This window comes from Euphorbia lathyris, chromosome 3 (genome assembly GCF_963576675.1).
Source record: "Euphorbia lathyris chromosome 3, ddEupLath1.1, whole genome shotgun sequence".
Taxonomy (NCBI): domain Eukaryota; kingdom Viridiplantae; phylum Streptophyta; class Magnoliopsida; order Malpighiales; family Euphorbiaceae; genus Euphorbia; species Euphorbia lathyris.
Genome location: NC_088912.1, coordinates 44,507,100 through 44,520,050, shown reverse-complemented (window position 1 = coordinate 44,520,050; position 12,951 = coordinate 44,507,100). Strand labels below are relative to the sequence as shown.

The window sequence follows — 12,951 nt, the reverse complement described above, 5'->3', positions numbered from 1 at the left end:
ATCTTCGATGAAATCATTAAAAATTGCAGTCATACAACGTTGAAAAGTTACTGGTGCATTACATAGACCAAAAGGCATTCTTCTATATGCAAATGTTCCATAAGGACATGTGAAGGTTGTTTTATCTTGGTCATACGGGTAAATATATATTTGAAAGAATCCGGAATAGCCATCAAGAAAACAATAAAATGCATGACCGGCTATCCTTTCGATCATTTGATCGATGAAAGGTAAAGGAAAATGATCTTTCCTAGTTGCCTTATTTAGGTTCCTATAATCTATACAAACCCTCCAACCGGTGGTGGTTCGCGTAGGTATTAATTCACCTTCATCATTCCTTACTACAGTTATGCCTCCCTTTTTGGGTACACAATGGATTGGACTAACCCATTCACTATCCGAAATAGGATAAATGATTCCATTGTCTAAAAGTTTAGTAATCTCATTTTTGACTACTTCATTCATATTCGGATTTAAACGTCTTTGTCTATCCGCTTTAGGTGGCTTATCTTCTTCTAAGTGAATCCTATGCATTACAATACTAGGATTAATTCCTTTTAAATCTGAAATTTGCCATCCCATACTTCCTATTCTATTTCTAACAACTTCTTTCAATTTTTCTTCTTGATTTTCTGTTAATTTGTTAGAGATGATTATAGGTAGAGTATCACTTCCGCCTAGGAAAGCGTATCTCAGATGGTTTGGTAATTCTTTAAGTTCTAATTTAGGTGGAACTATTACTGAAGGCGGAACTGGTCCATCTTCTCGAATCAAAGGCTCTGGGTCCTTATCTTCTAATTCTTCACCCATTATAGGTTCTATTATTTCTTCTCTTTGAACAATGTCATTAACACATTCTTCAATTAAATCAAGTTTCATACAAGCGAAATCCTCCATAGGATATTTCATCGCTTGATTCATATCGAACTCGATTTTATCATCACCTATTCTTAAAACTACTTTTCCTTCCGACACATCAACTAGAGCACGTCCCGTGTTCATGAACGGTCTACGAAAGATTAGCGGACAATTAGCATCATAAGCAAAATCTAAGAAGACAAAATCAGTAGGAAAAATAAATTTGTCAACTTTCACTAAGACGTCCTCAATTATACCATATGGTCTTTTAGTGGATTGATCCGCTAATTGCAAAACCATATTGGTACGCTTGATGTCTTCTTCTAAACCTAATTTTTCAAAAATAGACTTGGGAATTCCATATTTCCCAATGTACACGGAATGGTAAAGCATCCGGGATCTTTGAGTTTAGTAGGTAATTTGCTTGATACTATCGAACTACAATCTTCAGTAAGCGAAATGGACGAAATTCCTTCCCAACTAATCTTTTTTGAAATTAAATCTTTCAAGAATTTTCCATAGTTAGGAATTTGCGTAATTGCATCCATGAATGTTAAATTTATATGCAAATTTTTAAGCTTATCTAAAAATGATAAAAGTTGTTTATCATGGTCCTTATTTCGGACCCTGTGTGGAAAAGGTGGTTTTGGTACAAAAGGTTTCGGATTAGAGTCAATTTTTGTATCTTTTTGTTTTAAAGTATCTTCTTTGGATTTTGGTAAATCATTTCCAAGTAAAGTTGAATTTCTGGGCATTTCCGGACCTAAGTAGTTTTTCCCTGAACGAAGAGTGATAGCCTTAACATGCTCTTTCGGATTTTCTTCCGTTTGGCTGGGAAGACTTCCCTCTTTGCGGGATGGAATTGATTTAGCAAGCTGTCCAATTTGAACCTCCAAATTATGGATGCTAGATGATTGGTTTTTGATAAGCTGATCGAATTTACTTTCGATCCGTTTAAAACCATCGTCTTGATTACTTACCTTTCCATTCATAGCATCTATAAATTTGTCGATTTTTGAAGATAAAGTGCTAATCGTATCTCTTGTTTGATTTTGATAATTATTTATACGATATTGATTAGCATTTGCATTATTATTATTATTACCATCTTTCCAATTACAGTTAGGATGATTTCTCCATCCAGGATTATAAGTATTAGAATAAGGATTAGTAGTTTGGTTTTGTCCTTGGACAAAGTTTACCTGTTCTAACTCACTCATACCTTCGTAATCAATGTCTCTCTGGATTGGATCATTAGGATCGCATGGTGCCATAAATTTATCAATTTTGTGCGATAAGGCAGAAAATTGGGCTTGTAACATTGCTACTGGATCAAGATTCATTATACCGTTAACCGATGATGTACCTGAGGATGATGGTTTCGCTGTTGGTATATGTCCACGCTCTACGGGCCACATACTGCTGTTGATTGCCATTTCCTCCAAAAGTTCTCTTGCTTGGGCGGACGTCTTCTTCATAAATAACCCTCCAGACATAGCATCTAATGAACCTCTAGTCGTAGGATTTAATCCATTATAGAATGTCTGCATTAAAAGTGCATCTGGCAGTTGGTGGTGTGGGCATAAACGTTGAAGTTCTTTAAAACGTTCCCAAGCTTCATAAAGAGTTTCATTATTATTTTGGGTAAAAGATGTCAACTCTTTGATGACTCTTGCGGTTTTTGCTAAAGGAAAATATTTTGATAAAAACGCTTGGGCTAATTGGTCCCAAGTTTCAAATGTTGCAGCAGGCATAAAAGTTAACCAAATTTTTGCCTTATCCTTTAAAGTGAAAGGAAAGAGGCGAAGTTTGATTGCTTCGGCTGTTACATCAGTAATTTTAAAAGTATCACAAATTTCTAAGAAATTTGTCAAATGTGCATTAGGGTTTTCGTTAGGTAGTCCATAAAAAGTTACGTTGTTTTGCAACATATTAAGCAAAGCATGCTTAATTTCAAATTGATTTGCATTTATACGGGGTCTAACTACACTATTAGTTACACCGGCCATTCCTGGCCTAGCATAATCCATAAGTGTCGGTGGATCGGCCATATTTTCTGGCTGGACTACTTTGGTTTTTAAGGGTGTTTTGTCTTTGTTTTTGTTGTTTTTCTTGTTTTTCTTGTTTTTCTTAAGTGTTCTTTCAATTTCTGGATCAAGAGGGTCTGGTGGTGTGCCCGAACTTCGCGAACTGCGCATGAACTTGAAATTGTTACACGAGCCAAACTACATTCAAAACAAAATTGAAAACAAATATGTTATATAACTGAAAATAAATAAAATATAAAAATTGTATAAAAATAATGTGTAAACCTAGATTCGAAAATAAAATACGAAAAATAAAAATTTTGTCAAAAATTTTGGCGTATCCCCGGCAACGGCGCCAAAAACTTGTTGAGCGATTTCCGCAAGTGCACGGTTTCGCTTGTAGTAATAAAAATATCGATCCCACAGGGATACGTTTTTTAACGAAAAACTTATTTTTGAATCTGTTAATTTCGAACTTGTTAGATTTACTATTGAATGTAAATGAAAAGTGAAATTTGTCTAATTGAATTTAGGAAATTGTTTAATTGAGTTTGTGGACTTTGAGTATTTGAAAATGCTGGATTAAGATTTTATATTTAGAATATATCGATTGTTAGAAAGATCTTCTGATTTTAAGGGTGAATTTTACAAAATAGGAACATTTAGAACTTTTTAGAAAAACGAATGGATTTATTCATTTGCATTAAGCAAAGAAAAAAACTTAAACTTTGTATCAATTATGATGATGAAATAAATGACGGAACCTCTAATTAATTGGCTTTGAACGCGACAAAACCCTTTCGGGATAGTTGCCCTTACTCAAATTAAAACTCTTTCGAGATGATAATTTGCCTAAGTGTTCAACAAAGTTTCCTTGTAATGATTTTGAATTCAACTGCGTATTAATGAAAACACCAGCCTCACTTATATTGGATTGGTTACCATAAGTGCTGCATAACGATTTGTCGAATAGAACGGACTTTATTAGATGAAATATAAATTGATACAAGTTTACAGAGAACAAGGAGCATCGAGTTCTTCGAGGGCGTGCAAGTGAACGGCTTGATCGGTTCCTTTCCTTGGGTTTCCTAAGAGGTTGTCAGGCTCAGGGGCGAACACTCTACTCAATCTTCTCGCTGTAACTTCGTAATAGGGATTCGGTCGGCCACTACCATGATGCAAACTAAAACTGGAACAATGTCTAAACGCTACTGAGTTGTAATTAAACTATAAACAATATGTGTACCTCATCTTGTTTTGTACAGAATCTAATTTCTAACTCTCGAAATGTTTTACTTAGAACTTAGACATAAGTTCTACGCTCTGATTCTATATCTATATTATAACATTTCATTGCATTTTTTCTCAACATCAACTCTTTATTTATAGATGTTGAAGGGTTGTGTTTGAAGTGATGTATCCGATGGTTAAGAGTCGTGTCCGTTGTGAAAGGACGTCTTTATCCACTTGAACGAACGCGTTTCTTGGATTTCAGCATGTGTTAAATGCATTTGGTAAATTTTCTGCACTTACCGAGGATAGGAATCCTCGGCCGTGAATGACGTAGCATTAAGTTGAACGTTGGACGAAGGAAAGAAATGGCTAAACCACACGTGTCGCGGTCGCGGGTGGTGGATTCGCGGTCGCGGCTTGGTGAGTTTTCCGTTTCTTTACTTTCGTTCGTGTCCTCGACTTGGTGCTTTTGATTTACGTCATCTTTGACTCCTTTTTGTAGGGTTTTTCTTCTGTTTTAGATCCTTTTTCGTTCCTATTTGGATTTTACCAAATATTTAGGTACCTTGCAAGAAAGAAAGATATTCGAGAGTAAAAGTAATCTAAACAGATATAAATAACACGAATTTGTAATAAAAATGATATAAATATTAATGATATTGTAGGTATATTTTGGGCTTAACAGATAGAAACGGCATTCTTTGAATCTTTGTGCCAACCCTTCTAGCTGATCGAGGTACGGACGTAGTCTTTCTTCCCTTACCTCCCAGTTTCCTCGTGCCTGTTCGATGATCAACTTTGAGTCACCCCAAATTTCGACATATGACGCTCCCAGTGCCGCTAATGACTCTAAACCATAAATGCACGCTTCATATTCGGCCATATTATTGGTGAGAGGGAAGGATAACTTCTTGGCCATCGGGATCCTTTCTTCTTCCGGTGAGGTAAGTAGTACTGCTACTCCGGCTCCATTCGAATTAACTGCTCCGTTGAAGAACATTTTCCACGGTATAACTTCGATTGCGTTCAAGTGCTCATCGGGGAAATCATAGCTTATCTCTTCTTCCTCTGCATTCAGGGGTTGGTTGGCCAGAAATTCTACCACGGCCCTCCCTTTGATATCCTTCTTCGTCATATATTCAATGTCAAACTCGGACAAAAGCAACAACCATCTGGCTAACTTCCCCGTTAAGGATGGAGTTCGGTATAGATACTTCACGGGGTCCATCCGATAAATAATGATCACTTTATACGATTGGAAATAGTGCCGCAGTTTCTTTGTCAACCATACTACTGCCACACATGTCTTTTCGATCATGTTGTACTTGAGCTCGTACTCCAGGAATTTTTTACTCAAATAATACACCGCGTGCTCCACACCGGTGTCTCCCTCTTGAGCCAACATTGCCCCAATAGATCGCTCCTCAATTGCTATATAGAGGAGAAGCGGCTTTCCCAGTTTAGGCGCTCTCAGCACTGGCGGATTAGACAAATAGTTCCGGACGCTCTCCAGACCTTGCTGACACTTATCATTCCAAGTAGCGGGTTGGTTTTTCCTTAGCAACTTAAAGATTGGCTCACAGATTGCGGTGAGTCTCGCTATAAACCGACTGATATACTGAACCTGCCCCAGAAACCCTCTCACTTCCTTCTCATTTCTCGGCGCCGGCATCTCCTGTATAGCCTTCACTTTATCAGGATCCACCTCGATTCCCTTATTTCCGATTACATAGCCTAAGATTTTCCCCGACGAAACGCCGAAAAAGCACTTCTTCGGGTTTAACCTTAGCTTGAATTCTGCAATTCGAGCCAAAAACTTCTCGAGCGCGGTAAAATGCCCTTCTCTTGTCTCTGATTTGACCATCATATCGTCCACGTAGACTTCTACCTCCTTGTGTATCATATCATGGAACAGTGCTGTGGCCATTCGCTGGTAAGTTGCCCCGGCATTTTTCAAACCGAACGGCATTACTCTGTAACAGTATGTCCCCCACTCGGTTGTGAACGAGGTTTTTGCTTTGTGCTTTTCGGCCATCTGAACTTGCATGTAGCCCATGAAACCATCCACATTCGTGTGTAAGACGCTTGACGCTGCACTGTCGATCAATACGTCGATATGAGGCAATGCGAACTCATCCTTGGGGCATGCCTTGTTAAGATCTCTGTAATCAACGCACATCCTTACTTTGCCGTCCTTTTTTGCGATTGGCACCACATTTGCGACCCAAGGGGGATAGTCGATCACTTTGATGAATCCTACTTCTAACTGCTTCTTCACCTCCTCTCTGATCTTATCTGCCCATTCTGGTCTCATACGTCGGAGCTTCTGCTTTACAGGCCTCGCCTCGGGATATGTTGGAATGCGGTGAGTTACGATTGATTGATCAATTCCTGGCATGTCTTCGTATGTCCAAGCAAACACTATTTCGTATTTTTTAATTATTCTCTCGAATTCTTTCCTCTCTTCAATAGTTAATTCTTGAGCAATTTGTATAAGTTTAGGATTTTCATCCGTGCCAAGATTGAAAGTTGACATTTCTATTGTATTGATTTCAAATGTAGGCATGTTATATGAATGAGAATGCATGGAATGATCACGATCAACATCAAGCAAGTAAGCAAAATCAGAATTAATTTCATTGATAGTATTGGCGATTACATCGTCTGATTCAAACAAAGCAGTAATACAATTTTCATCATCGAGGTTCTCGGGCTTCTCATATGCTTTGGAAGTACTAGGCTCATTCACCGCTCCTGCAGTTGCTTCAACGGTGATGACTTGCTCCTCGGCATTCAAATCCAGCATCATAATCTCCTCGATAAAGCAGCTCGCCTTTCCTTTGCCCCAGTCGGCAACATCATTGAAGATTTCGAATCCCGGCAGAATCTTTCCTTCGGCGCTAGTCCATGCCTCGGGGGTCCCTGAATACGCCTTTCAATGCCCCTCGTTCACGAAGTACTTCCTTAGGCCCACTTTTCCTTCACCACTCACGTTGGACGGACCTCCCTGCTCATATCCCAAACCCCTCCGGGTTTTCTGACTCTTAAAATCCGGAAATTCTGGCAACCCCTGATGGTGTGCTCCTAAGCCCATTCCTGGGATGAAACCTCCCTTCATCATCTTCACCACGTCGGTGGTCATGCTTGACTCGTAAATCCCGGACACTTGGAACCCGGAGAAAAGCTGAGGCTCAATTCCCAACGCTGCCACCGAGCTCAATTTCTCAGCTCTGATTGTCACTATCTCCTCCCTGAAGGGAAACTTGATCATTTGATGGAGCGTGGAGGGCACACCTCCCAACTTATGGAACCATGGGCGTCCCAACAATACAGCAAAGGTTACCGGGATATCCAGCACCGTGAACTCAGTTTCTTCTTCATGTGGCCCCACTTTCAACTTGGCCTTGAAGACTCCTTCAATGTGCCTACGGCTATCGTCATATGCTCTAATCACAGTTTCAGAAGCTGTCAAATCTCCTCTCTCCACTCCCAACTTCGACAAGAGTTTCAACGGGTAAACATTAATGGCCGATCCATCATCGACCATCACACAACTAGTCTTCTTTCCGTTGATTTCCGCTCGGATGTACAAAGGCTTATTGTGAGCCTTCCCCTCTTCTGGGAGATCCTCGTCAGTAAATGTGATTTCAGCCTTCTTTCAGGCCATAATCGCTCCCACTAGCGCTGCCGGCTCAGTATCGGTGGAAATAACCAGATTCTGCAACTCTTTCATCAGGTTCTCACGATGGTATTTAGAATGGCATAAGACTTCCCAGACTGTTGACTTAGCCTGCGTCTTCTTCAACTGCTCAAGAACTTGGTCATCGGGCTTAGGAGCCGACCCTTCTCCAATCTCGGTTTCTATCATAGGTGCCTTCCCTTCGGCCACACGGCCTGATCTCGTCATTATCGCGATTTCCGGCTCATCATCCGATTCGTCCCAAATGTTAATAGGAATCCTCTGATTGGTATCTTCCTCGTCCGAAGAACTCTCCCAAATGTCCACAACCATTAAATCCATGACGTGAGGAACATTCGGATTCAAGTAAAAGGGATCCGCCGATCCATACAAGGCCCAACCTATCAAATCATCATAATCCCGGAGGGACACTCTGCTCATCCTTCTGGCGGCCAACGGAATAGCACCTCGTTGTATGCACATAAGCTGCACCTTATCGCTCATTGCCTCATGACACTGCTCATAACGGTGCCTCCACCTTCTAGCATAATCCACAAACGGTTCCTCGGGGAATTGCCTAATCCTATCCAGATCGTCCAGGGATCCCGTCCATGGAACATACATCTCATATCTCGCCACAAAAGCACTTCTAAGCGGTACCCAATGACCCATTTTTTCCTCTGATAGACCTTGATGCCATAATAAGGCTTCACCCATCAAGGTTTCCGGAAAATGTTCATGCAACTCACATTGCGGAAATCCGGCGTCATACATATGATTGCGGAATAACCTCGCGTGCTCAACAGGATCCTGGTATCCACCATACCTAGGCATCGCTAATACCGCATCAAGCGTTTGGTAAGACGGGGAATCAGGGGTTTGCTCCGTCAGCATCCATACTGTATACTCTTTGATAAATCTTTTCGTCATTGCCGCCCAATCGGTCTTAACATACATCGGCAACGACATGTACCACATTAACGGTTCACCCATCAATGAATTGCAAAACAAGCTAGTGATCTCTTCCTCTTTAAAACCCAAGGGTGCCATAGCCGACAAGTAGAAGTGAAGGTGCTCCATAGGGTCCTTATTGCCGTTATACTTACTAACCCTCGGTAGCGGACGCTTGATAGGTCCGATCTGCATCGCAAAGCGCTCCGCAGTTCTATCTTCAGCTCTTTGGTACTTTTCTAGAAACAAATCCGACAACCGATCCCAATCATGCTTGCAAGAGTCGGGTAATGAATGGAACCATTCCAGAGGCTCGCCTACCAGCGAATGGTTGAACCACTGGGCAATTTCATCTACTCCGAAGGATTCAATAAACATGTCGTGCATATATTCACGCAAGTGCGCCTCGGGATCCCTTCCTCCACTAAACAAACCCGAATCTGGCACAATAGTCCGAGACGACCCTTCTCCGGTCTCTTCAGCACTATCCTCATCATACGGTGCTCCACCATCTGACCCTTCCCCCATCGGTTCATCCTCTTGTTCTTCACCCAGGAAGGACACATACAGCCCCTTTCCCACATTGCTCTTTTCATCGGAGTCCAACAACTCCTCTACGTTCTCCTCGAAGGATTCCATCATTACAGTTTCTATCAAACCAACTCTGATCGTACTCACTCTATGATTAGGCAATGGATTGCGCCTAACGGAAGGGTTCGCTAACGAAGGATCAGCTATCTTTTTCTCCTCGATTAAATCCTGGATTTCGTGTTTCAGCCTCTCACAATTCTCAATTGTATGCCCATAATTGCTGTGGAACTCACAATACCCTCTAGCCTGTATCTGCGGAGTAGGTAGAGCTTTGTTATAAGGGGTAAGGGCTTTCAATAGTCCTTTCTTCTGCAAACGTTCGAAAACCTTTGCGTAAGTCTGATCAAATTTGGCGAACCGCCTCTTTTCGATAGCATTAAGATCAAGCACTTTCACTGCTGCAGATTCTGCACTCGCACTCGGCCCTCCGGCACTATACCCAGACTTCGTCCATTTAGTGTATGCTTTCTTCGGCTCTCCATCCCCCTCAACTGTCAAAGCACAACTGTACATCTGATTAAAGTCGGTAAAAGGCATATACCGCAACTCATTCTTAATATATGGCAATGTGTTGCCAACCACCATTCGGATCTGATCTTGCTCAAGCGGCTTCTGTTTCATGACCGCGGCCTTAGCCCTCCATCTTTTCACAAAATCGGAAAAAGATTCCCCAGCCTGCTGCTTAGTGCTCTCTAGCTCCTTCAAAGTGACCTCCAGTATGGTATTGAAGCTATACTGAGCGATGAATGACTTCGCTAATTCCTTCCAATCCCTCTTCGTGACCATCGGCAATGCATGAAACCACGTGAGGGCAGCCCCCTCTAGGTAAGTGTTAAACAGTCCCATGACTTGATCCTCAGTCAGGATCGTGTGCTTCATTACAGCGACATACTGATTCATGTGGGCAGTGGGATCCCTAGTTCCATCGAACTTTTTCATGTCAGGGAGCCGGAATTTCAATGGCAAAGCCGTTGCCGATAAACAATTCTTCAAGTTATAAAAGTCCTGACTCCCGGAACTTCCCCCACGTAGATCTTGCACCTCCTGAGTGATGTGTTGCTTCCACTCCTCTTCCTTAGCTTTCTCTTTCTCAAGCTGCTTCCGGATATAATCTTGATAGTCATCCTCATTCCCAAAGCGAGGTCCATCGTTCACCTCCTTCTCAGCGTGTTTACTGCCATTTTTGTCATCTTTCATCGCCAGCTTAGCTAACTGGGCCGCTATCACCGCTAACTGCTCATTAATGTTGTTCATAGAGTTTTCCAATCCGGCCACTTTTTCGTCGATCGCAGACATACTGGCTGAAGACTGAGTATACTCGGACGAAGATGATTCCGAAGCCACAACTGCCGATTCAGAACTGTCTACTCGTAGCTGATCAAACTGTCTGACAAGCCGATTACTCTCGCGAAACCACAACCGCTTAATGATGATGTCTGCGCGAACGGTATCCATTAGTATGTATGCATGATTTTATATGCATGATTCGTGGTGTGTGCGTTTATTTATTTACAATTATAAGATAAGAAGAACAAACATTAGTTCTATTTACACGTATCACCACATCTCTCTTCCACCCTTATTCCTCCACACACTCGTTGGTCCAGGTCTCTTTCCTAGGATTTTGGTTTTTGGCTCACATTGCGGTCTAGGGGACGCGTGACGCCGTCGATTATTGCGGAAAAGTAAATCACCCATCAGACAATACAGTTCGTTTTTTACGTATCAACGTTCAGTGACTAAGAAATCGACCAAGTTGGATTGTCCTTTCGGAATAACTCGTCTTTTGCCCTTTCGCGAGACGCATTAATTCGAGTTTTGACTCCCTTTGAGTGCATTTCAGCTTTTAGACGTGGTACGAGTTATTCTTCTAGTCCAATCGTTCGTTATTGTCAATGACTCGTTCCCTTTTTGTTCGCGCGGGTTCGTGTCTCGATTTTTGGATTACAACGGGATCTTTTGGATCTATCGAGAGACGTAACCATGCGTTTATTTAGTGATGGAATCACTTTTGGATTTTATTTTAGGGAACGGACTCATCGCGTAACGCGTTTGTTCTTAGCATCGAGGATCCGTTTGCTCATTTTAGCTACATGAAAAGACGGCGAGTCTTATTTTGAGCGCACGGTAACCTTTCGGCTAGCAACAGTTCGTTGTTCTTCCCAATCCAAGGGATATATCATCTTAGTGTGGTTATAGAAAATCAACGTTTCGTTGAATCGCATGCCTATTCAAAGTGAGGATATCACCGTTCTCTTTCCTTTAGGCACGACTTAAGCAAACACGTACATCGGGCCATATTTCTTGCAGTTTTGGTAACGGTCGAAATGATCGAGTCGTTAGTCAAAGCCCGCAGTCTCGTCCATATGGCGCAATTATATGGTTCGGCTTAATTCGGCTTCGAGATTTTATACGGGGTATACACTCGTTCGAGGCACATATTCAACGGCATTGGTTTATTTTCTTTAACTACGCTCGGGATTGACATATATCGTAAATTCGGAATGATTTTGGTCGTTTAGTTCATTTTTCGCTTTTCTTTTCTTAGTCACTTCCGCGGACACGTCCATTTCTCTTAAAAACGACACGGGGCATAACGTAAAAGCTCGTCTTTTATTCGAAAGGGACGGGCTACTTGTGCGAAACTTTTCACGTTACGACAGGGTCGTTCGAAACAGAAATGTTCTTCGTTTTCGTTTCGTCATGATCTCGTTTTATCCCAACTTATTTAAAGAATGTGAATAACGGCTACTGTTAATATAGTCTTTTGTATCGAGATGTAACTATCCTTAACACCGAACCGATTCATACTAATACGTGCTTACGTCATAACACATTTCCTGAACATGTGCCTTCGTCGGGACACCGAAAGGGACAAGGCGGGTCGCACATGTTCATTCATATGAGATGACTAAGTCGTCTTTAGTTCAAATTGTTTCGATGTTTTAGGGTAATTAGTATGTCGATTCACGAGTATATATTAACACATCGTCTCATTTTCTTTACCTACTTTAGGATTAAACACGTATCGTGGCGGTTTGAAAACACGAATTGATTCATTTATCACATCAAAAATAGTAACGGGTAATCCTATGGAAACTTCTAAGGCTACTATATGCTGACACGGCTGACCGCGGGACCTCACAGGACCGCACAAATTCGCCCCTAACGAATGGATGGGGACCCTTTGGCGCCTTACTGTAAGGGGGAACTTACACTAGCCTCTTTCGAGCGACGAATGGACTCTCGCTAGAGGTTTCGCGGAAATTACCCAAAGGGTTTGCAATAATGCACATGAATGCATACGAAAAGAAGTAAAACGATCCGTCCCCGTTAAGGGCTTAATACACGCCTTCCGGAATCAAATTTCTCGCTTCTCCAGCAGAGTCGCCACTTGTTAGACGAGGTGTCGCGGCCTAATCTCCCGGGCGGACCGGGGGGTGGACAACCTCATGGCGACGTAAGCGGTGATTGGTGCCGAAAGCAACCAATCGTGGAATCAAGCTGCTCGGTAGGACCGAAGCTCGGAGATATGGAAGAGTCGCCACCCACGAATGGGAAAATGAACACCGATCCCTTGCAGGAGACCGGTGTGGGTTCGGGAAACTTAGG

The 12,951-nt window shown here is 41.9% G+C and overlaps 1 non-coding gene across 1 annotated transcript; it reads left to right on the top strand.

Annotated features, from left to right (window-relative positions):
• Positions 1-2,424: 2,424 nt before the first annotated feature.
• Positions 2,425-2,531, top strand: LOC136225128 (small nucleolar RNA R71). Its single transcript, XR_010686862.1, has one exon. It is a non-coding gene; the product is annotated as a small nucleolar RNA R71 (small nucleolar RNA).
• The last annotated feature ends 10,420 nt before the right edge of the window (positions 2,532-12,951 follow it).